The sequence below is a fragment of the Acomys russatus genome, chromosome 23 (genome assembly GCF_903995435.1).
Source record: "Acomys russatus chromosome 23, mAcoRus1.1, whole genome shotgun sequence".
NCBI lineage: Eukaryota > Metazoa > Chordata > Mammalia > Rodentia > Muridae > Acomys > Acomys russatus.
In genome coordinates this window covers 34,058,792-34,085,164 of record NC_067159.1, presented here as the reverse complement: position 1 = coordinate 34,085,164, position 26,373 = coordinate 34,058,792, and the positions used below count along the sequence as shown (strand labels likewise).

The 26,373-nt window shown below is 41.2% G+C and overlaps 1 non-coding gene across 1 annotated transcript; it reads left to right on the top strand.

The window, feature by feature from the left end:
- Positions 1-8,167: 8,167 nt before the first annotated feature.
- Positions 8,168-8,273, top strand: LOC127206780 (U6 spliceosomal RNA). The gene has a single exon (XR_007832874.1). It is a non-coding gene; the product is annotated as a U6 spliceosomal RNA (small nuclear RNA).
- The last annotated feature ends 18,100 nt before the right edge of the window (positions 8,274-26,373 follow it).

Here is a 26,373-nt window from a genome sequence, read left to right as displayed (position 1 = left end):
CTGTAATGATTCTGGGAAGGAAAAAAAAATCTTACAAATTTTAAAAAATATTCTGAAAAACATGTTTAAAAAAAAAAAAAAGAACATAAAAGCTATATGTATCTAAATCTATTAATTCCAGAAGATTTGAAACAGAGCTGTGTGACTTTGCTTATTTTAACTAAGAGCTCTTTGAATTTCAGTGGTGTCTTGGGATTAGAGGGGAGATATACTGTCATGGGGAAAAACTCCAGAGGACTCCATGCCATTTACATTCATAGGAAACTTCAAGAACAGTCGGGAAATGTGATCTGGAATGGCTAAGATAAAACTTGTGGTGGAGCAGAATAACACTCATAGTTCTTGGAGCGAGTTTAAAGAAACCGAAGTGTCCTTACCAGGTCCCTGGATGCAGATCCATCTTTCTATGGCAGGCTTAAGTGACTGAGGATCTTAGGCCTGAAACATTTGGGTGGATCTTGGCAGCCACTGAGAAATACGGCCTTGGCTTCTCACACTCCAAGTGGAAGCGTTTGTAAAGTGTCTTCTTGCAGCGAGCGGTCTCCTCGCTCAAACACCATCATCGCCACGCTAACACGGAAATCTGTCCTTTTACTTGGTAGCGCAGCTCAGCCTTCTCCATGTTCCTTCTCCTGTGGCGCCTGATCAGACTGCTTGAGGCCTGTATCCTTTATGTTCTCCTCTTCCTCCAACCATCACTCTTTGTCCTGATGAGCAGTTCTGGAAGGCTTACCTCTAAGTGCCCAGGGCAATAGAACAAATGTGCTCAGTGTTCAGGTTACTAGGTGATGCCCAAAGATTGTTCTCCCCACTGAAGAATCCTATAAAAGAGGACCAAGGTGGCAAAGATAAAGGCAAATCTTAACCCTGTAAAACAGTACAGGGGTGTATAAAAGCAGACATCTTACTTCACCTTATATCCTTTCTGTGCATTTATGAGTGGCCATAAGCAGTTAGTTACTCTGAGCCTTGGTTTCTCCATCCTTTGATGGGAAAATAACAGCAATTAAGTTACTGATACAAAATTTAAACTAGTGGGTGGGGGTCAGGATCCCCACAAGGAGATTATCAAGGCTGGTGGATCTGGACCCGGGGGTGGCGGGGTGGCCCTGCACAAACTGATGCACCAACCAAAGACATTGCAAGCAGAGAACCTGGAGCCCCTGTTCAGATATGGCAAATGGGCAGCTCTCCACTTAGGGAAGGGGCCTGGGGAGAATAGGGACTGCTTCTGACATGAACTCTGGTGCCCGTGATTTGATCACTGCCCTTTGGTAGAGAGGCCCTATGGGAACACTGAGAAGGGGGATTCAGGCTGTCCAGATGAGTCCTAATAGGCTGTGGTCAGACAGTAGGGGAGGGGGACCCCACCTGTCAGAGGCTTAGGGGAAGGGAAGAGGGCAGGACAGAAACAGGAGGATAAGAGTGAGGGCATTGCAATTGGGATGCAATGTGAATAAATTATAATAACGATTAAACTAGTGAATATATACACCTAACAAATGCTATGTAACTATGGTAACTAATTCTCATCCAAACTGAGACACATTTGAATATGAATAATGCCATCAAGAATTACACTAGAAGCTGGGTGTGGTGGCATAAGGCTTTCCCAGCACTCACTTGGGAGGCAGGGGCAGGAGGATCACTGTGAGTTTGAGGCCAGGCTGGTCTACAAAGTGAGTCTAGGACAGCCAAGGCTACTCTGTCTCAAAAAAAAAAAAAAAAGAGCTACACTAGAACATCTTTGCACTATAACTGTATTTGTTCATTATACCTTTTGAGGAAGTCAGCTTCTGGACAGATGAGAAACTTACCAACTCAACCTTCCCCTGAAAGTTTGTGAAGTCAGGATATGAGTACAAGATACTGGAAAAAAGATGATTTACACCCTGTGATAGACTCTGGTGAAGGTGAATTCCGCCGGGCAGCAGGGAGCCACATTCTTTGTATGAGATCCGGCACACAAAGCTTTTCAAGAATAGCAAGACTTCTGTACATACCTGGGTAGCCACATATTTCGAAGCATGAGGAGTCGGGAGACAGACAACATTAGCTGAAGTTAACATTAGCTCCACACTGGCCAGCCAGTTATCAGAGCCACTAACGGATATTAAAGCAGGCACAAGGCAGCTCAATTTACCAAATATCTACTATATCTACTCTGGCTGCTTTTTATGTGGGGGTGTTTCTTTATTTTTTCAAAGTTATATGGTATGTACTCACTTATAAGCAGAGTACAGGGAGAGAGGGAGGGGGTGGACAGTTTTACCAGGACAGTAATAGAAAGACAGGTTGCAGAGAGAGAATAGGTTAGACACAGATGAAGGCAGAATAAGCCAGAGAATGAGAAGGAGCCAGAAGATTAGAGCAGATTGCTAGAGGTTGAGGACAAGCAGAGCAATTCAGAGACCAAGAGAGAAGCCAGATTGAATAACTCAGCCAGGAGAGGCGTTTGAGCCAGATTGGTTGAGTTAAACCAGCCATCCCAGAGCTCAGTAAGAACAAGAAACAGTGAGCTTATTAAGCAGTAAGTCTCAGAGGCTGAAAACATTCTAGGCCTGGGTTAGACTGTATGGGGTCCAGAGCTTCTGGGACTACGCCTGGGTTAGCAGACGGAGGAAATAACCCTCGACACAACTGAAACAGGTGCATAAGCATCCCTTTTACAGACCAGGATAAACATACTACAATTCACAGACCCAAAGAAGATAAGCAACAAGGAGGACCCAAGGGAGGATGCTTAAACCTCACTAAGAAGGGGGAAACAGGCTAGACAGTGGACGTGGTTGAAGAAAGAGAACAGGGTAGGAGAGGGAGTTCAGAGAGAAGTGAGGGTGGAGATCAGATCTGAGGAGAGCAGGGACATGAGGACAGAGGGCCTGCACAGAGAAGAGAAACCATAGGTGAGGGCATCTCTGTCACAAGCTGGAGACCTAAGATGGGGTAGGCTTCTGGGAGGATATGGGGGTGGCTCTAGCTGAGACTCCTAGTAGCAGGAGTCATGGAAACTGAAGAGGCTGCCCTCTAACTAGACAGGACTACTAATGGAGGGAGGGGAACACCAAACCACCTGCAAAAGCTTTCACCCAAAATTTACCCTCCCTACAAGATGATCAGGGATAAAGACAGAGCAGAGATTGAAGGAATATCCAACAAATGTCTGGTCCAGCCTCAGACCCATCCCCATGAGAACCAACTCCTGACACTATTAGTAATACTCCGCTATGCTTGCAGACAGGGGCCTGGGATAGCTGTCCTCTGAGAGGCTCCACTGAGCAATGGATTGAAACAGATGCTGAGACTCACAGCCAAACACTGGAGGATAGGGAGTCTTATGGAAAAGGGAGGGGAAGGATAAAAGGACCTGGAGGGGACAGGAGTTCCACAAGAAGATTAAAAGAGCCAACCAAACAGGGCCCAGAAGGGCTTGCAGAGACTGAAGCACCAACCGAAGACCATTCATGGACTGGACCTAGGTCCCTTACACAGATGTAGCCCTAAGGGCAGTTGGGCTTTATGTGAGTCCTGTAGTAAGGGGACAGGGGCTGCCTTTGACATGGATTCTATTTGCTCTTTGATCACTTCTGCCAGGCAGGCAGGAATGCCTCACTAGGTCACAGGGGAAGAGGATGTGTTCAGACCTGAGGTGACTTGATGTGTTGAGGTGGGTTGAAGTGGTGGTGCTTTCTTTTTCTGAAGAGTAGGGGAGGGCAGATAGGGGGGAGAAGGAAGGAAGATGGGACCAGGAGGAGAGGAGGGATGGGTCTATGATCGGGATCTAAAGTGAATAAACAAATAAATTAATTAAAATAATAATACTCTGAAGGTTAGGATTCCATTGCTACAGCTAATTGCTAAGATAATCAATCAACTTACAGAGACAAAATATTCAGGTTTGCCCACAGTTCAGAGATTCTAATCTATGATTGGGTGGCCTCGTTGCTCTGGGTCTGTGATAGGGGTGGCATACAATGACAGAATCAAGCGTGAAAGAAAGAACTCTTATCTCACAGCCAGAAAGGAAAAAAGAAAGAAGAAGGAGTTCGGGCCCTACTCTATGCTTTAGTCAAACCTCCCACAGTGGCATGCAGGCCTAAAATGAAGCTGCACCTACCTCTGAGTGGTGCCATGGGCTAGGAGCCAAGTCTTTAACACTCAAGACCCTAGGGACATTTCGTTCCAAAGATAATTAAATGTTCTATGGTAAGTCACGTGATCTCACCTTGGTAAGTATCGTTTCCTTTGAAATAGTCTAACCCCAGATTCCATTTGTATGTCGCCATTGTGGTTACTATTTCACAGGGGCAGCACTGTTTTTCTTCTATCTCTCCTGTTCTAGTTTATGATGCTGTCTTGGCACCGGACAGGAGTGGAGACTGGCTTTTTTTAGGTGGAAAGGTTCTTCGGAGAGAATTTCCTTTCAGGGACAGGATGACGGTAACATTGAAACAGAAAGGAAACAAACACTCGGAACCCAAGGAAAACCCACCGGGTACCAACGGTGCTAGTTCCAAGCATGCGCAGACTCCCTGCCAAGTCAAGTCTGGTCAGTCAGAACCTATATAAAGTCTCGATTTACTTCTGAAATGTTTATTTGAAGGCAGATAGCCTATATATTTAAACGGATGGTAGTTGGCCTAAATGTTGCTAACGTTCAAAGATGAATGACTGTTAAATGTGTGTGTTCAGGGGTGAGGCCAAGAAAATGGTGGAGAAATACAACTTTATAAAAATTTAAATACTATATATTAACAAAGCTTTTAGTTAAAACTTTAAAAACTGAATGCTTACTGATATTTCTTAAATATGTACATGTTAGGCTAACATATTTATATCTATGAACTGCCATTTATCAGTTCACTGTATTTTATGTGAAATTGTGCTTCATTATTTGAACTCTGGAAAACAACAGTCTTATGTAACAGTCATGACCTGAGCCATGTCCTGTTACCTGATGCTGATTGAGTCTGGACTGTGGGCAGGGTATGTGAGGTACATACATTTTGGCACATATTTTGCTTTTGATCTTCATAACAGTCCAGTCAAGTAGGCATCATTATTGCCTCTGAGTTACAGGGAAGTATTTTCTGGGTCTCACAGCCAGTAAGTGAAAAGAGCAAAAGTTCAAACTGCAGAGCTCACAGCCATAACTCTTGTTCAATTCTGACCTTGGCACCATTACCAGAAAGAAGTTTGAATCTGAACACATATCTCATTAATGCTAAATGTTTAGTGATTTAATCCACGGCACAACAAAAGCATGCGAAGGCAAGATGCCATGAAATGTGGCTTTGGTTGAACTGACTCACAGGTCTAATGTGAATTTCAAATAACTTGTGTGTGTTTATGAGTATTTATATATTATTTGTGTCAGCTAGAAAAAGAATCAAGTATTAAGTATCAGGACCAAAGCCAAGTAAATTGAAGATGTCAGAAAGAGCTAAAAGCTCGGGATGAATTACAGGGTTTCTTTAGAGCACCCTGGGGTACTTCCAGAGGATGATTCTAGCTCAGCTCTCAAGGCAATAAACTCTATGCAAGTCACCAAATAAATAAATGTAGCACTGCATAATTTTTGTTCTTCTTTGTTTGAGAAATGGTTTTCTCTCCGAGAAGCAGACCTTTCTGCATGTGACGATGGATTTAGTCTATTGCTTTTAAACCGACCAGGGCCGTAGCGGGCTACAATAAACCTATATACTTGGACTTAGATAAGCAGACACATTCTCTGACTAAGTCATCTTGAACTGCAGATTCTGAAGATGTCTCTGAGGTGATCTCCTCTCTCAGCCTAGGGTTTATTTACTACGGAAGAAAGCAGAAGAGCTCTGGGCGAGGAAAAGCAGGCAGGCTGGCGGCCTGGAGCTTCCAGCAACTGGGTCTTTTTGTCATCCTGTGCACTTGGAATTCTGGGGGTATCTGCTTTCCTGACCCAGGGTTCTTCACCGCACAGTTTGGAAGCAATCCTTCTAAAAGTCAAACGCAATGTGCGTGGCAACAAAGTCAACTGGAGACTAAGGAAATTATGAAATGTAAGGAAATAAATTTAAACTGCACTTGAAAGACTCTTTAAGTTACATTTAGACATATTTCCAAATGGAAGCTATGGGCTACTGAATCAAATTATGTCCACTAAAAGAATTCTCTTGTTGTTTTAACCTTTTCAAAGAAATAGTACCCTGGTATTAACTGATAAGCAAAATTTAAACTAAATCTCTTCAATATTGCTGAGGTGTCAGATCTCCACTGGCATTTTATGGAGGTCAAGCGAGGAGATTAAGTAGAAATCCTATGGAGTTAGCTCACTACCTCCCACTCTCCATGTGCCTTTGAACTGTGGGCGCCTCACAGACTTTAGGGTCCTCATCTCCTAAGGTAATCATAGAATATTATGGCTATCCTTGGCTTGAAGGCTATAAGTCCTTAATTTCTTTTAGAAAAGGATTATTTAAAATAAATTTAAATCAACTATTGTATCAAATTTCAAAGCTCACAGGTGAAGCCAATCATGGCTTATTTCTAATTTCTATGAGGAGCAGGTGGAGAGGGCAGGGACCTGGGGACAATGGCCTCTTTCTTCCCCACTGCTAATGAAGGAAGAATACAGTTGTGATAAGGTCATTGTAATTCTTTTTTATTTTTATTTATTATATATATAATTAATTTATTCATATTACATCTCAATTGTTAGCCCATCCCTTGTATCCTCTGATCCTCCCTCCCTCCTGCTTTCCCCCTACTCCCTTCCCCTATGACTGTGACTGAGGGGGACCTCCTCCCCCTGTATATGCTCATAGGGTATCAAGTCTCTTCTTGGCAGCCTGCTATCCTTCCTCTGAGTACCACCAGGCTTCCCCATCCAGGGGACATGGTCAAATATGGGGCACCAGAGTTTGTGTGAAAGTCAGTCCCTACTCTCCACTCAACTGTGGAGAATGTCCTGTCCATTGGCTAGATCTGGGTAGGGGTTCAAAGTTTACTGCACATATTGTCCTTGGCTTGTGCCATACTTTGAGCAGGACCCCTGGTCCCAGATCTGCCATCATAATGTTCTTCTTGTAGGTTTCTAGGACCCTCTGGATCCTTCTGTTTCCCTGTCCTCCCATGCGTCTCTCACCTAGAGTCCCAATAGGATGTCCCTCAGTAGGAGAATGGATAAAGAAATTGTGGTACATTTACACTATGGAATACTACTCAGCTATTAAAAACAAGGAATTCCCAAAATTTGTGGACAAATGGATTGAATCAGAAATGATCATAATGAGTGAGTTAACCCAGAAGCAGAAAGAGTCAAATGGTATATATTCACTTATATCTGGACACTAGCCCAAGGGACATGTCTCATGAAAGTCTTCACTTACCAGGAAAGTGGGACTGAGGGGAGGTATTTGTAATTCAAAGTAGTGTGCCAGCATGGCTGTATGACACCAACGCAAGGCCTTGATCCTGTCCACAGAGTTGTGTTTAAGAATTTGGGCTTGAGCATTAACAATGAACACCTTGAAACCAGAGTACTTCTTTCTAGGAGTGTACTTGGACAGACTAACTTCTCTGCTCAGCTTCTTATGCACAAAGTACTATTTCTTCATCAGTTGAACCAATGGTCCTTAAACTATGGCTCGCAACTCCACTGGGGGATAAATGATCCTTTCACAGGGTCTCATATCAGATATCCTGCACATCAGATATTTACATTGCACTTTGTAACAGTAGCAAAATCACAGTTATGAATTAGCCATGGAATGATTTTTATGGTCGAGGGTCACCACAGCATGAGAAGCTGTACAATTGTATTAAAGGGGCTGCAGCATTAGAAAGGTTGAGAAGCACTGAACTAAGTGAATTTTAAAAGGAAAGTGCTGAGAACAGCATAGCAAAACTGGGTTAAAATTAGTGAACATTTTGTCAATATTAGGTTGTCTAGGATTATTATGGTCTGCTAATATGTGCACCCAGTCATGGATACAAAAAGTGAGACTAGTTTTTTAGTATACAGATATATTTACAAAAGTTGATCTTGTGGCACATGTGGCAGCATACACCTTTACTCTAAGTGTTCTGGAGGTAGAGGTAAATAGGTTTCTGGTTTACACAGTAAGTTTCAGGACAGCCAGGACTATGTAGGGAGATCACGTCTCAAAAAATATTCAAGTTCTATGTTTTCGTGCTTGCTACAGTAGCACATATACTTAAATGAGAACGATACAGAAAATATTATATGGTACCTGTACTGGGATGACATGCAGATTCATGAAGTGTTCCATGTTTTAAAAAGTTCATCTTACATTAGGTTATAAAGAATAGCCATCAATTCCATGCGTTTGGCAAAATGAAATTCTAATTTGTTGAACCTACAATAAAACTGGCTTTCATAATAAAAATTTTAATTTATCATAGGAAAAATTGTCAGATGTTTAGAAAGTCACAAGAAACCTAAATAATTAATTGGTTAAAAGTACTATAATAAAAAGTGTTATATACTTAAAGCATTGTGAGCATTTTATAAAACAGTATAAGCTAGATATTCAGGAATGAGTTTATGCATAAAACATATGCAACCTACCCCCCCAAAACAGCTGCCAAATATATGGACAGTAAATGATAGTGGTGGGGCCAGCCCTGGATAACCCACTTATACCACCTCCTCTAATGCTCAGGGAACATTGTAGAAAAGAGGTGGGGGGTACGTAAATCCAGAAAATAGGGCAGAGGGTTGTGAGATGCAATTCTCAGGCTCAAGAGAATCATTGCAACCATCAATTGGAGTTGCCTGCACTGGATTCACAATAGACCAGCCCTGTCAACAACCAGTCCAGCAATGGGGAGAGGATCATGTTGTCCTTCCCTTTACCTCTGCACTACTGGCTATAGATAGATTTTGAGAGGAGGGGAATCACTGTGTATCCTCCAATGAACCCACCACTCTCCATTAGACAGTTCCAGAGCCACAGGCTGACAGAAGGCCATGCCTAGTCTTGGTCTGTAACAAAGCAAAATGAATAGACATGAGCCCAAGAGACAGATTTGTGGGTAAGGAGGAGGGAACACAGGGGAGGTAGGGAGATGAGGGGTAAGAATGGACAGTATGGAAGGCATTTATATGTGAAATTGTAAATAAAAGTCAATGACTGAAAAACTTTCAAAGCTCTCCGAGGATGGTGGCACATGCCTACAACCAAAGCACTTGAGAGGCTAAGGCCTGGGGACTAAGAGTCTGAGAGAAGTCCAGATTACATTGCAAAGTGTAGGTACCTTGGGTTATATAACAAGACCTTGTCTCAAAAATAAATAAAATAACATCTAAAAATTCTAAGTGTTTATGACCTGCAAATATGAAGTGAAGACTTTTAATAAAGTGTGTGTGGGGGACTTCTGTAGTACTAAAAGGAATACAAATTTTGGAACTAACCTGACCACAGTATTATCAGAAATATATTCATGTGGCAATCTAGCAGCTGCATTCTTGGTATATAACCCAGAGCATCTCTTGGCATGTATGCACAAAAAGACAATTGTAGACAGTATAACAGATTTTAAAAGTGAAGACTGAAAAATATCTAAATCCATATCAATAGAAGAGTGGATAAATAATGTAATGTATGGTGAAAGAGATGATCATAATTAAGACAGAAGATATATGTGTATATGTGTACATACGCATACACATATATGGTTTAGAATTGATAAATCAAAAGATCTTATAGGTAAACAGCACACACACTCAGGGATAAAATAGTTCAATATATTTTATCTGCTTTTTCTTCTATATATAACAACTCTGTAACTCTGAAGACAAAAGATATTAGCAGTACATATGAGCAGCACTAAATGTACTCACCAGGTGTTTTTATATAATTATTCATTTATAGGTATATAAGTAACATAATGAAAAAGGAGCCACGTATTTGAGAGGGAGACAGTGGACATGGGAGGTGTTGGAAGAAGAAAATGATGTAAATACAGTACATTTTTTAAAATTAAAAAATCTAAAAAACCAAACAAACAATATAACGACTTCTACCAATATACAGAGCTTTCCTGTGGCCATGAATGTAAAAATATGACTATTCGGGGATAAAACTGTAGACCTTCTTTAGCAATGTGTCATTTCCCAACATTGAGAAAGAAGCAGTGAACATAAAGACAACATCAACAGAGCTATAGTAGACCTATTCAACTCGCTTCATTTGTTAATTGCATGTGGTAGACTTATGGGTGTCTGTCTGCCTTATTCTCAGTAATTTTCCATATTAAAATTGAGCATAGAAGCTGAGCATGGTGGTGCACCCTTCCAGTCCTCTGGAGACAGATGCTCCAGGGGAATTGTTGCACTGTGAAGTCATCTTGGTTATATAGCTAATTCCAAGCTAGCCAGGGATACATAGTAAGACTCTGTAACAAGCAATTGAGCAACAAGCAGATCCAGTGTAAGCACTCACCCTGTGTCTATAAGTGAATGAACTGTGGGAGGGTTTTTATGGTTGGAACCTGAAGTGTCCCCAAAGGCTCATACATTAAAATCTTACAGGCTTATGGTGCCACTGGGAGGTGGGGCATAATGGAAAGAAAGTACGCTACTGGAAGCTTCTTTTGTGTGTGTGTGTGTGTGTGTGTGTGTGTGTGTGTGTGTGTGTGTGTGTGTATGTGATTATGTGCCTGTGCATGCATGTGTGGAGCCAGCAATTGACATCAGGTGTCCCAGTCTGTAACTCTCCACCTTATTTTTGAGGCTGGGTCTCTCTTACTGAACCTTGAACTCATGGCTTAAGCTTGACTGGCTGCCTAGCAAGCTCCGGGTCTCCTGGCTCCCATTACTAGGGTTATAGGTACACCTGGCTTTTATGTGTGCTGCTGGGGATCTGAGCTCAGGTCTTCTACAGCAAGCTCTTCATCCACTGAGCCCCCTCTCTGGCCTGGGGTGGGATGATATTGAAGGGAATATTGGGACCCCAACTCTCAACTCTCCATTGTCTCTCTCTCTCCTTTCTGGCCATCATGGGATGGGTGGCTTTGTTGTACCATATAGTGTTCTTTTTCTATGCAAGACTAAAAGCAGTGAGGTCAAGCCACCATGGATTGCATCTGTGAATCCATGAGCCACAATACAATTTTACCCGTTGTAAGTTAATTATGTCAGTTTTTTTTTCCAGCAACAGAAAGCTGATTAACACAAGGGCTCTACTTGCCTACATCACTATAACCTTACAGAATTAATCTCGGGTACTCTGTTCATTTTCTTCCCTTGTTTCATCTTTCTTAGGGAGAAAATCACTTGCAGAGGACAGTCTGAACAGAAATGGAGGAGCACCAGTTCTAGAGTAGTTGTTTACCTAATATGTCATCACCATATAAACTTCCATGTGTTCCTGCTAGACAAAGGGAACATTTTTATATCAGGCTTAAACCCCGATGATAATTATATGACCTCAGTGTAATAAAAAAACTGTTTTTAATAAAGTTTGAAGGATATAAGCACAGACAAAAACATTTAATATTCTTAGATACAGAATCTTTTAGATTGGGAATAAATATTGGAGTCAAGTATCATTACTTAAAAATGTTTTAAAATACAGCAGTGTCCGTGCTTGCGTGCACGCCCTTGTGTATGCGTGTGTGTGCGTGCGCACTCACACGCATTGTGACACATGTGTGGGAGTTAGTGGATAATTTGGGGGAGTCAGTTTTCTCCTCCCACTGTGAATACCCTTGGGAACAAACTCAGAGTTTAAGGTTTGGTGACAAGTACCTTTACCTGCTGAGCCATGCCACTGGTCTCTCAAGCATCATAACTGGGCAGCTTTAGAGTACTTTATGTAGTCAACCATCTATACTAGGGCCCTCTCTCAGCATTGTATCTTGTACTTGATAGTTTTGTATCAATTATCATTAAAATGAATGTGCAAAGCTAATAAAAATCCACTAAAAGTTTTCCCATCTCTTGTACTCTACTTATTTTTCCAGGTCTAAGAAAAACCCAGAATAAAACATTCAAACCATATGGTGACTTAGAGTTAGTCTTGACTGCCGGACACTGAGTCAGTTTACTTTAAAAGGAATAGAAAGGAACTGAGACAAAATCAATTTGCAATGCATTAATAATCGTGTGATTAAATTGTTCCATGTTTCACAAAACCATTTGATGTCCTGAGCAATCTGTTGTGTAATAGAAAGTGCTTTCTAAATATCACAGTGTTTTAATTAAGACTTTTTGTGCCTTTCCCTTTATACACATTAGAGAATTTTTGTGTGTCATCAACCTCTTTTAGATTTGGCCCCGTTTCGTCTTGAACATCATTATTTTCAGTAGAACTAAAATAAATGTTTTTTTGGTGAGCCAGTATCTCAAAAGCTGGGTCCTTCCTGGTTGTCATCAATGTGGGTGTTTTGTAATGTGGAACCATTGTCAGCACTGTCAAGTTGTAAACCATTCCTGGGGTTTACCTATCACCCCCTGTGTTTGACAAGGCTTGACTTTCTTGGTGTCCCCCATCTGTGACTTCTGTGCTTGTTAGATATCACAAGTACATTCTGGGGAATGAGAGAAAGACACTCATGACTTTAATTTTCCAGTCTTGAAAATGGTCTTATGAACGTAGTGGCTAATTGGTAGTTGAGGGTACATGACTTTCCTCTTTGAAAGTTCAGTGTGTCTCTTGCTACTCCTAATAGTTCAGCTTTCATATTGAAGTAGTGATCATTCTTGTGTCTTAAAATTTCTTGGACTTAATGATTTACCATTTTCTGAGAGTCTTGGCCCAAACATCTGTGGCAGAAGCACTCACACAGCTAAGTGAAGAGGAAATACAGTGGTCAAGACTATAAGCTTGGGTTGCAAATAAACAGGCAACCTCTGAGTTGTTACTGTAAAGATGTAGATGGCGTTAGGGTCATGGGGAAGCCTGTCCTATGCCAATACTTCTCTGGGGGCTGCTATATTTAATGGGAAATTCCTTGTATCGCAACTCCTTATGCTAAGGACAAATTCCCTTTTCTTATGAAGAATGAAGTAGATCATTGACTTATCTTGATTCTAACAAAATCAAGTGCATTTAAGTGTAAGCACATCCCTTCAGTCTTCTTTAGATTCTGAGGTTGCATCAAGTGAGAAATAGTACCCATAAAAATTCATATTTTATCATTGCGAATATTTGCTGATTCTAAGGAGACAGACATAAAAAGACAAAATGTTAGTAGAGATGCATGAGAGAGGGATGGGAAGAAGGAGAAGGAGGGGCGCCGGGAGGAGAGACAAGGAAGAAGGAGGAGTTTACAGGCACTGTTATTGCTTATGCTTACTCATGGACACATCTGAAAGATCCCACAACTTTGTTTCCAATCTAAATTAGATATTTCAGACTTCATCATGGTTAAGCCAGACATTTTCAGTCTAAGCAATCAGACCACTTCAGTTGTTCTAACACCCTCAATCCAAATGGTTGGACAGTTAAAACTGCTCAACTAGGTCAACCATTTAGCAATCTCAGGGACAGAGCGAGTGACTGATGTGGTATATGAGACAGGCTCAGACTATAATTTTACTTCAGAGGAAGAGAACTAACAGACTCTTTTGGGAATCCCAGGAGTGACTGAGTATACTTGTGTTAAGGGATAGGGCAGGAAAAAGACATTTCCAAGTGGTTAGTCTTAAGGTAAATCAAAGAAACTACATAGGTTGGTCTGCCTAAGTACATTCCCAGCCCTATCTTCCTCAAAGGTACAGGCAGCCTGAGGGAATTAATTTCACCGTTTACTTCTTTACTCTTTTCTTTTCAGATTTCTTTGTGTAGCCTGGCTGTCCTGGAACTCACTCTGTAGACCAGCCTGCTCTTGAACTCGCAGAAATCTGACTGCCTCTGCCTCCCCAGTGCTGAGATTAAGGTGTGCGCCACCGTTACTTGGCTACTCCTTTACTCTTATTGGCAGCTGAGAATTAGATGTAGGAGTCAGAAAGTTGAAATGGCAGCTGCATAGGAAGCAAAGCTAGGGTTGGTGAATAGAGCTTGAATGTTCTTTATTTAGACATCCTAATTTTCCTCCAGTTACATTTGGACTCACTTAAGCAGCAAGGTCTGAGGAGCAGTTCCTTATCCAGCTAGCAACACCTCGCTGTGTCACTTCAGCATGCCTAAGATGACACGCTGAGAGGGAGGAGGCTATCATACTAATCATTAGATAAATACAATTATCAAACTTCCTATGGAGAGGAAGGTATGGGATCTAGAAGGAAACATAGCTGTTTCTAGACAATACTTCTGAGAGATAAGAAACGTAAGTTTGTGAGCAAGTAGGAAAGGGTAGCTTTAGACAGAAAAATGGCTTCCCCCAGGTACATAGTGAGGCACTCTTATGTTGGTGAGAGACTCCACATAGATATGGTTGTCTTGAGACTGGCTTGTGAAGAGATTAACAAGAGGCTCCAAGTTAATTACCGAAAGCATGGGAGACACTTGAAGGTAAGGGGGTAAGGGACAGCATTTTCAGAGAATCAATGTGCTGCGTACACTATAGGCTCTCACCAACAGCCAGTGGGAAGTTGTTCTTTAAAGTCAGGCAGTTCAAATATGAAGCAAGACACAGGTCTAACTTATTTAGGTGACAAATCCTATCTTTCTACTATAAATGACACTAGCTCTTTGGGCAAAGCCTCCTTGAAGGTAGGATCTGGCTACCATTGCAGTGATGGGGAACACTGCTAAAATGATTCACAATAGGCAGATTCTAGAAGCAGTCCAAAAGTTCACTGATGGGCAAATGAACAAACACGAGAGTATGATATTTCAATTGTCTACAACAAACACATAATATGACCTACTAAAACATTCTATACAGAGATGTGCCTTGTGGGGAAAAAAAACACTAAGTGAGATAAACAAGTTGGTGCATCCATTGTAGGATTTATGTAAAAAACAATTAAAAATCCCACATATTCATGTTAGGAGAAAAAAGGGTGGTGATGTTTATAGCTAGTTGTGGGAGATAGGGATGTCTGTACAGGAGCTTGAGGGACAGTTTTGGCTAGTATAGAGGTTCTGTAACTGATTTTGGTGGATGCAAACTAGATTTACTGAAATTCATTAGTTGCACACGTAAAATGAACAAGCTTTATGATAGAAGGCAGGCAAAAGTCACGCTGAGTTGAACAGGGGAAGAAGCAGCTGTGGGGATGGAGCTGACACTCTGTATCTCTAAATTCTTAACAAACCCAGGTCCTGAAAGTCCTGTGGGTAAATCCTCCACAAATTTTGTTGTGCTTCATACTCACGGGAGTCCCCAAAGATGAGCTAGCTGCTCACCAAGCCCATATGTCCCCCTTCACTTGCAGAGTGACAGCAAACATCCCATCCTCTCTTGCCCTGGGTGACTATGAGACTGCATAATGAGGTCAACAGTGGGGATTGGGAAGCTGGGTGGATATGTTGCCACAATGTACCAACTGGTTTCCTCTAGATTTCCTATTTGGGAATGTATATTGAGGAGGAGCTCAGATCTAAGTTTTGAACAGAGCCTGCCCATGAGTTGAAAGTAACTGGGCTTCTGAGTATCTCCTTTTAGAGCCATTTTGAAGTTTTGTGTCTGTTAGGACATCTAGCATGACCCAGCTAATAGTCATTACCGTCATCCATTCTCCCATTTTTAATAAGAAAACAAGCTGAGGTTTAGGGAGAGCCACTAATTTTCATAAAGTATGAGGGAGATATTGAACTCAGGATTGGGGTGGAGGCTGTGCTCTCCCAACAGCCCCCACGATGACACAAGTTTCCTCAGTTATGAAGTTGGACGATGTGCCAACTAATGTCCCAAATCCAAACACTGCTGGCATCACGTTGCTACACTCATTCAAAGTTCCTCCATACAACCCTAGATTACAGTACACACTTCTTGGTGTCCAAGCCTGCTGTCATTCTTCTGTAGTCTATTACATGTCAGCATAGTTGGTCTCCTGAGACAATACTCATCAACTTAGTCCTTTACCCTAACCCTTCTGAAGACTTCTGTCTCCTCAGAGTTAGAGCCACCTATGTCTACAACCCTACAGCCCTGTGATCTTCCTCTTCTCATCTCTCTACCTCTCCTACCTGCACTTCTCTGAGTCTCTGACCCTATAACATTGATTGCTTCCCTTTGGCCAACACCCTTTCTGCCATTTCTTTACCAGTTTTACTCCTGTATTGACCATTCTTCCATCAGATAATCACACACCTTCCTTTTTCATCTCTCTTCAATCTACGGAAATTAAAAAAAAAGATTATTTATTTTCTGTATACAGTGCTCTGCCTGCATGTACACCTGCAGGCCAGAAGAGGGCATTAGATCACATTATAGATGGTCATGAGCCACCATGTGGTTGCCGGAAGTTGAACTCAGGACCTCTGGAAAGGTAGACAGTGTTCTTAACCTCTGAGCCATTTCTCCAGCCAAATCTACAGACATTTTTATTGACACTATGAGAGTTTCTGTAAGCTTTCTGTTAAAGTTGTAGCCTCTTCCACTGATGCATTGCCTGGCTCCATATCTCATGACATGTTTCTCAGTAGCATTTATCACACTGAGCATCTAGAAGTCACTTCAAATTATTTCACTTGTTTCCACTTCTACTAGAATGGGACTCATGTGAGAACAGAGTATTTTAATCAATTTTTGATTGCCTTATTACCATTATTTAGACCAGTGCCCAGGACAGGGTACTTTTTTCTCTGAATATACATGTGGAATGAATGAGCATCCTCCAAACCATAGGGAAAAGATCAAATTACTGAGTCATCCTGTGCTTCACTGAGGGTTTTCCAAACTAGAGGGAAAATCAGCCATCAGGACTGCTTTTGTGGCTGTTAAGACATCAAGAGAAACACATTAGTATGGGGAACATTACACTTCTGAAGTCCTTTCAGGGACAATACTGCAAATAATTAGGAAATATTAAAAACCCTCTCATGTAAACGAAGGGAGGTAGGTTCTTTCCATGCTCCCATTAGTGACAAACCATCTTGTACAAGAGTAGTAGGGGGCAAGTTAATCACAGGGCTGTGCATTATTTCCTCAGGATGATACAGTGGAGGTTACACTTGCCAGTAATTGCCTAGTTTGTTTGTTTGTTTGTTTTTTGCTTACCACAAGTGGTGTTCAGTCTTTCTTACAAATAACTATGTATGTACTAAATTACCAAATAATTATTTAGCATTTACTTGAGCAGGAATTTCTCTAACTGCCATGAATATTATAGATGAGGAGGAGTTATTTTTAAAATTATATTTTATTTATATGAGTCTGTGTGGCAGGGGGGCAGGCATGTACCCAGTTAGGTGTGCTAAAGTCAGAGGACAACTTGTGAGAGTCACTTCTCTCCTTCCACAATGTGGGTCCTCAGGATCAAAATTAGGTCATCAGACTCAGTGGCAGGCACTTTCAGTCTCCAAGTTGTTTTTGCCATCAGACCAAAGTCCTTTATATGTGGAGCCTACATCCTCCTACTGGAGGAAAACAGAAAACAGAATAAAATAAATAATATTTCAGCTATTGATACGAAAAAAAGGCTAGAGTGGGTGAGGGATGGATTGGGGCCGAAACGGGGACTTTTAACCACAGCATGGTTAGTATCGACTGAAATATCTCTTTGGGTCAAGACCCTTAGAGATGCAGATCTAGGGGAAGGTTGTGCTATGGCGAAGTGGTCCATGTTTAAAGGCCAGGGCATTGGAACGAGCTTTGCAGAGACTAGGAGAAGGGAAGATCATACATTAGTTAACTTCTGATAAAACACGACGACAAGGACAATTTATAGGAGAAAGGATTTATTTAGGCTTGTTGTTGCAGGAAGGCAAGAGTCTTTCACAGTTGGGAAACCTAGCAGCAAACAGCAAACTGGAGAAGGATGCTAATGGACCACATCTTGAAGCCAAAACATAAAGCTGAGAGAGAACTGAGAGTAGAGAGAGACGCTAAGCTCTCAAAGCCTCCCCAAACAGCATCCATTAAGTGAGGACCAAATGGTCAAACATCCAAGTCTATGCTGTAAAGTGCCAGTCTATAATGACTGGCATTTAGCAGGGAAAGGGAGTTAGGTTTGCGGGTGTCAGGTGAAAAGCCCCTGGGACATTGATCATTTTCATGGCAGTGGGGAGCCTGTGGAGAGCATGACCATGGAAGGACTGAAGAATATCTTTGTAAAGATGTGTGACAGAAGCCTGTGTCTAAGCCTATTTCATATTTCTAGCCCTGCCTCTATCTTTCCATGTTGAGCGTCTTCCAAAAGGTGTTGTTGGAATCCCTCTCCAGCCTTGAACTTGCTCATTGGCAAAGCTCTAAGCCCAGCTTTGAAGTGCACCTGAAACCATATGTTTGTGTTTTAATCTGAGGATGACAAACATAAGTATTGTGTCCACTTCAAGTCTTCCTGTGTCCCCAGAGCCAATACCTTCAAATTCATGACCTCTTCTCTTACTGAGTCCAGTTAGTGTTGGCATTATTTGCATGTATTTTGGGCTGACCATGTATGATTGGGGGCTTGTCCTTGAAAAACAAAACCAACCCAACTAACCAACCAACCAACCAACCAACCAACCAACCAACCAACCAACTACAAAGAAACAAACAAAGTAAATACCTGTTTTCCCCTCTATCAGTAACCACTGCCTATGGAACATTGTAAATTTTTTCCTTCTATCTATGTTGGGTTGTTGGCTGGGGTGATCTTTCCAAGGCAGCAAGTTGCTGAGGGTTCATGGGTGCAATGTTGCTATCTTAGTGGATTATACTTTCAAAGGAAAGTTTCAACTATTTAGTTTCAATGATAACAGAAATAAATTTATAATTAGTTTTTTTTTCCTAAAAAGCTTATAAAATACAGCCACATGGCTCAGTTGACTTAAATGGGTAAGGGAGTTCCTTATAAAATTCAGTGTTTAGTGATATAAAAGAAAATTAAATGTACTTAACATTCCAGACTAGGTTGTCTGTGCCGAGGGAGGAGAGAACAAGTAACACAGTGAGCTCGTGAAATGATGGATGGACTTATCTGACAAAAAGTCTTCGTCTCATGATAAAAATAAGATAATGCAATCGAGGGAGGAATGGCGATAAAATAGTGCACTCCCAAATACCAAGTGTCCCTAAACTCCAAGGCAGCAGGGGGAAGGTGATGAGCACTTTGGGGGAGAGAATGCCAAATGAAATCTGCAAATGGTTCCCATCACTCCATCCCTCAGTCTCCAAGGAAGCAAAACTTTCTGGGAAACTCCAAGTGCAATTGATGAGTCTTGTGTGAATTGCTTACATCACACTTAGACTTAATTTGCACAGCTCTGAGATAGAAGCATTTCTCTCTCACGGAACGCTATCACAGGCGAGGACTGTTGAAGAATCTGAAGAATGAGGGAAGTCTAAGTATTATATATAAAGCTTTAATACAAAATATGGGAATTGGAAAGGTGGCTCAGTAGATAAAAGCATGCCTTCACCCTGGGGACTGGAATTTATCCCTGGACCCAAACGATGAAAGGAAAGAACCAACTGACTCCTGGAAGTTGTCCTCGGACCTCCATACACATGCTGGGCAGTCATGCACATTTGTGTACACACACATTATAAGCAAATAAACAACAAAATGAAGGAGTCTTGCTGCCCTGGAATAGGATAGGTGTCGTAATGACACTAGAGACACACTGAATTATTTGTTGTTACAACAAATGACTGTCACTATTTCACCATGAGAAAGACTGACACATTCTTTCACTTGCTACCTCATTCATTCAGGTATCAGTTGCTCTTTTTGCTTCCTCTTAGGTATTTCATCTGAGTTCAGTGCCCCTCTTAAACAGGTCTTTTGCTTTTCTAGGTCTATCAATTAGCACTGACTGCTAGGTGACCCCAGACGTCTCAGAACAGACTACTAGATGTACATTTAACAGCTCTCAAGTACCTCACACATTTCTTCCCAGCTTCTTTTATTTTAACATTTTGTCATTCCCAGGCACAATAATCAATGATTAAAATAACAACAGTAAAGATAATAAATGAAGGTAAATATCACCATTCCAGGCTGAAACACCCTCACATACATAAGGCAGATTGCAGGCTAAATCATTTACAGACTTACAGACTCTATTTAAAAACAGACTAGATAATTAATTTATTAATTGGAAGCACTGTGATTGCACATAGGGCCTCACACATGTTAAGCAGGTGCTCTACCACTGAACCATAGTCCCTGCTGTGCTTATTCTAATTATTAACTGTTTTAAATCTAATGGGGCTAAATTCATGATTGAAACAAAACTTTAAAAATGTATTTAGAATTACAGTGACAAGTGTGATGAAAATTTGTGAATCTTTCTACCCTGCTCTCTTCTTTCCCTTCATCCCTCCCTGTCTCTGTCTCTCTTAGTTGAAACCAAAAGACTGAAACCAAGATTTGGAATCTGTAGGCTAAATATTCCTATTCAACATTTTAGAATACCTTCAAGACAGTAAGGCAAGTCTTACCCTTCTAGGTCTTACACAGGTAGACAGTAGTCCTTACTTAAAAGAATTGTCATATGTGTTCCCAATTGCTGCTTTAAAAAAGGATTTGAAGCTAATTTTTAATAATGATAAGGAAATGGTGGCAAAACAAGCCTTATTATAAGGGCTGTTACTCTCTTTTCTACTTAATTTAATCCCAGATGCTTGGGGAGTATGGGAGACCTATTTTTTTTTTAAATTTTTTATTCACTTCACATCTTGGTCATAGCCACATCCCTCCTCTCTTCCCAGTCCCTGCCACACCTTCCCCCTCCCATCCTCTATTCCTCAGAAAAGGGGAGCGCCTCTTCCCCCCACCCCAGCTCATCAAACCACATCAGGACTGAGCACATTCTCTTCCTCTGTGGCCGGGAAAGGCAGTACAGCCAGGGAGAAGTGATCAAAAAGCAAACAACAGAGTCCATGTCAGAGACAGACCCCACTCTCCTTACTCGAGGACCCATATGAAGCCTGAGCTGCCTATTGGCTGCATCTGTGTAGGGGGAGCCTAAGTCTAGTCTATGCATGGCCCTTGGTTGGTGCTTCAGTCTCAGCAAGCCCTTATGGCCCTGGATAGTTGGTTCTGTTGGTCTTTGTGTGAAGCCCCTGTTACCTCCAGGTCCTTTTCTTCTTCCCCCTGCTTTTCTACTAGACTCCCTATGCTTTGCCTAATATTTGGCTGTGCATCAGCAACTGTTTTGAACCGCTGCTGGATGGAGCCTCTCAGAGGACAACTCTGATAGGGCTCCTTTCTGCAAGCATAGCTGAGTATCCTTAGTAGGGTCAGAGGTTGGCTCTCTCCCATGGGGTGGGTCTTGGGTTCGGCCAGGCATTGGCTGGACATTCCTTTATTTTTATCCACCCACATCTTGTAGACAAGGTAAATTTTGGGTTGAAGTTTGCTATTTCCCTCCCACTACTAGGAGTCTTGTCTAGTGAGAAGGTGTCCTTTTCAGTTAGTATGGCCCCTGCTACTAGAAGTCTCTGCCAGAGGGCCCTTCGTATCCTCCCTGGAGGCTACCCTGTCTTAGGTCTCCAGCCTGTCACAGAGATGACCCTGCCCACAGTTTCTCTTTTCTCTACAGGCCTTTTGTCCTTCCCACCTCTAAGTCAGATTTCTACCTCATATCTCTCTGTGTTCCCTCTCCTACCTTGTTCCCTCTCTTCAAACACTACCTCTGAGTCTTCTATTTCCCCTTCTGAATGATATTTGAGCATCCTCCTTTGGATTCTCTTTGTTACTTATCTTCTTTGGCTTTGTGCATTGTAGTAGGTTTATCCTGCACTATATGGCTAAAATACACTTATAAGTGAGTACATACCACATGTGTCTTTCCAGGTCTGGGTTACATCACTCAGGAAGATCCTTTCTAGTCCATCCATTTGCCTGAAAACTTCATGATTTCCTTGTTTTTAATAGCTGAGTAGTATTTCATTGTGTAAATGTACTACAGTTTCTTTATTCATTCTTTTGTTAAGGGATGACTAGGTTGTTTCCAGATTTTGGTTATTATGAATAAAGCCACTCTGAACATAGCTGAGCAAGTATCCTTGTTGTACGGTGGAGCATCTTTTGAGTATATGCCCAGGAGTGGTATAGCTGTGTCTTGAGGTAATACTGTTCCCAATTTTCTAAGAAAGCGCCAGATTGATTCCCAAAGCGGTTTTACAAGTCTGTACTCTCATACACAATGGAGGAGTATTCTCCTTTCTCTGCATCCTCACCAGAATGTGCTGTCACTTGAGTTTTTGATCTTAGCCATTCAGACTGGTGTAAGATGTATTCTCAAACTCGTTTTGATTTGTATTTCTTTGATGACTAAGGATGTTGAGCATTTTTAAATTTTAGCCATTGGAGAGTCCTCTGTTGAGAATTCTCTGTTTAGCTCTGTACCCCATTTTCTAATTGGGTTATTTTGTTTGTTGGTGTTTAATGTTTTATTTTCTTTATATATTTTGGGTATAAGCCCTTTGTCAGATATAGCATTTGTGATCATAGGATTTTTCTAGTCTGTAGAGTATCGTTTCAGTCTATTGACTGTGTCCTTTGCCTTACAGAAGCTTTTCAGTTTCAAGAGGTCCCATTTATTAATTGTTAATCTTAGATCCTGAACTGTTGATGTTCTGTTCAGGAAGTTGTCTCCTGTGCCAATGAGTTCAAGGCTCTTCTCCCCTTTCTATTCTAGTAGCTTTAGTGTATCTGGCATTATGGGTGGTCCTTGATCTACTTGGACTTGAGTTTTGTGCAGGGTGATAAATAAGGATCTATTTGCATTATTATACATGTAGATATACAGTTAGGCCAGTACCATTTGTCAAAGACGCTTTCTTTTTTCCATTGTATGGTTTTGTCTCCTTTGTCAAAAATCATGATGAAAGTCTTGGAGAGATCAGGGACACAAGGCCCGTATCTAAATACAATAAGGGCTATATATAGCAAGCTGATAGCCAACATCAAATTAAATGGAGAGAAACTCAAAGCCATTTTATCCAAATTAGGGACAAGATAAGGCTGTCCACTCTCTCCATAGCTCTTCAGTATGGCACTAGAAGTTCTAGACAGAGCAATAAGACAATTAAGGAGATCAAGGGGATTCACATTGGAAAGGAAAAGTCAAAGATTGCTATTCACAGATATGATAGTGTACATAAGTGACCTCAAAACTTCCACCAGAGAACTCCTACATCTGATAAACATCTTCCAGTATACAAATGACAAACAGATTGAGGAAGAAATTAGCCACAATAGACACAAGTAATATAAAGTATCTCAGTGTAACTCTAACCAAGCAAGTCAAAGACTTGCTTGACAAAAACTTCAAGCCTATGAAGAAAACAATTGAAAAAAATATAAGAAGATGGAAAGATGTCCCATGCTCATGGATCAGTAGGATTAGCATAGTAAAAATGGCCATCTTACCAAAAGCAATCTACAGATTCAGTGCAATCCCCATCAAAGTATCTACACAATTATTTACAGACCTTGAAAGAACAGCTCTAAACATCATATGGAAAAACAAAAAACTTAGAATAGCTAAAGCAATCCTATACAATAAAAAAAAAACAAAAACAAAAAACAAAACTTCTGTAGGTATCTCCATCCTTGACTTCAAGGTATACTACAGAGCAATAGTAATAAAAAAACTACATGGTACTGGCATAAAAACATAGTGGTTGATCAATGGAATTGAATCGACAACTCAGAAACAAACCCAACTGCTGCTTTTGCAAGTGAGTTTTTGCTAGAAGTGGTGAGAGGCCAGTTGCTATATTTTGTTTCAGTCCCCACATACGAAAGGCTCAGAGTTTAAAGGCAAGCCCTGTCTCATGCCCAGAGCTTGCTTGCTTGCTTGGTCATAGCCTCTTTCTATTGTTAGCTCATGAGGGCTCATGTTACTTATGAACCTGCACTACTGCACACAATATTTAGTGAACAACACACACTTAAGCTTGACAGATGGAAGCTTTTGGAATAACTGAGCCAAGGAATCAATATTCTTGTACCATGCTTTTCAAAGTAGCTATGGGAAAGAACCAACATATTTTTGGATTTCCAAACTCTTGCATGCTGATTCTTTTTAAAACATTCAACAAAATAGCTCACTAAAAGTAAGATGTAGAGATAAAACAAAATACAAGCTCCAACTTTTTTCTTTCTTCTTCTTTATTAGGTGAAATAGACATACAACCTTCCTGTCAAAATGCTCTACAGTTTTCTCAATCTTTTTTCTTCTCTTGTGGACTCTCAGATGATGGTAGAGGACAACGCTGTGAACCTTGCCTTTTAGTACTTATTACATCTCTGCCTAAACTTGGGGAGTCTGTTTTAGATACCCTGAGGTCTGTTTGGTTCTTTATAAAATAGAGATCACATCCCCTCGAAGCAGGTCCCAAGATCAACTTGATAAGTTCAACAAGTGTAGTACCGTTGGGGGTGACATAGGCTCTCATTTCAGCTTCTCCTAATCTATCAGCTTAGGAGATCTGGGACCAAGCCTGCTGCAGCCTAGAAACTGTTCGCCTGCCAATTGAAGCTGACGAGTTTAGTGTGGTAATTAACTTCCCCTCTGCTGAAATATTTCAGGTCTTCTTTCCTACTTTATCTTTTATTCTTAGCACTCATAACCATGTTGCGTATTTTACTTGTCTTGTTTGTAGTTTATAATTCATTATCTTATAAAAATGTAAGGTTCATCAAAGCTAGAACTTTATTTTTTTGTTCATTACCATGAGCAAATCCTATATATGTGCTTGACACGTGGTAGAAAGCAAAGAAAAGATCTTTCAGAGGCTAGAGGAGGGCTCAGTGGGTAAGGTGCTTGCCTCACAAACAGGAGGACAGCAGCTAAGTAAGAGGCCAGCTGTGGCCGCACACACCTGAAAATCATAGTGCAGTGAGTGAGGTGGAGACAGCTGGGTCCCTGGGGCTGACTGGCCAGCTTGTGAGCACCTGGTTCAATGAGATCTGATGCAAAGAATAAGGTGAAAAATGACTGAGGAAGACATCTGATGTTGACATATGTTCTCCTTACACACCTGAACAACACACACACACACACACACACACACACAGAGAGAGAGAGAGAGAGAGAGAGAGAGAGAGAGAGAGAGAGAGAGAGAGAGAATAAATTTCAGCCATAAGGGTGTGTGTGTGTGTGTGTTTTCTTTTAGAAAAAAAATTGCCAACTACCTGTTTTCAGTTGCTTGTAAATTTTCTCCTCTACAGTTACACCATGACATTATAGCATGATCAGCAACAAAATCATCTTGATTTTCATAATTCCACATTTATACTATGTTGAGGAAAAACACTAAGTCTTTTGATCTATGTCAAATAGCCTTTCTATTTTTTTCTTTAGGTAATTCAAACAATGCAACTAAATAACAAACAAATTTGCTTTATTACGTAACCCACCAAGGAGAATAAGGAATGTGCACATATCTAAATATGTACACATTTTTATATTTAGTTTTTGGCCCCATGAGCCTTAATAATCAGAAAAATGAAGTTCTCATAGTTTTTTATTTATTTGTATTTTGTTGTTATCTCCCACTTTCATCTTGACTGACTTTTCAAGTTTCTCCTTTGCTCTTCAATCTTTTCAGTACTCATCTTTTAACACATTTCTTTATGTGCAGTTTTATCAACTTTTCTAAGAGAGCGCAAGTTGAAAATTTATTCCCCTTTGAAACCTTCACTAAAGACCAGCCAGCCCAGGGCAGGGCCATGTTTTCTCTCTGCAAGGGTTCCCCGATTGGACTGCCAGAGATGTACAATGCGATCCCTTCCACACACTATGGACCATGCAGCTCCAGCCTTCCCTCCACTTCCCTCTCCTGTCCTGCCCTTTCAACAGGAGTGACGTCATAGCCTGATGATGTTGAGAAGCTGAACAAGGAGGAAGGTTTACTTACTCTCCATTGGAGCAGTCTCTGTCCGGGGCAATCTTCAGGCAGTGAACACATCCTGGGGAGGCAAGGTGTTGGGTTGGGTTGGGAGCAATGGTGGGAGTTTTCTGCATACACTATCAACATTTTCATTTGGACTAGAAAATAATTCTTTGCCATCCATCTGGGCTTCATCTGGGCAATAGTTTACCATTTTGCATGGGTCTAAAGTTTTGGAGTCTTGCCACGCCCATACCATTGTTTCCAACACACATTCACTCAGGAGTCCTTCCACCCACAGGCCTTTGTCCTTGCTTGACTGTTTACTTTCTCAGCATATGAGCTTTGCACACTGAAGAACTAGGCTCGTGAGCAGGGTACAGGTCTTCCACAGGCATGTTTGAGGTGCCCTGATCTCTGGGTCCTCAGCTCCAGCAGCCTGAAGGGATTATGGATAGCTGTGGCTGTTTTGCTTGTCTGTCTGTC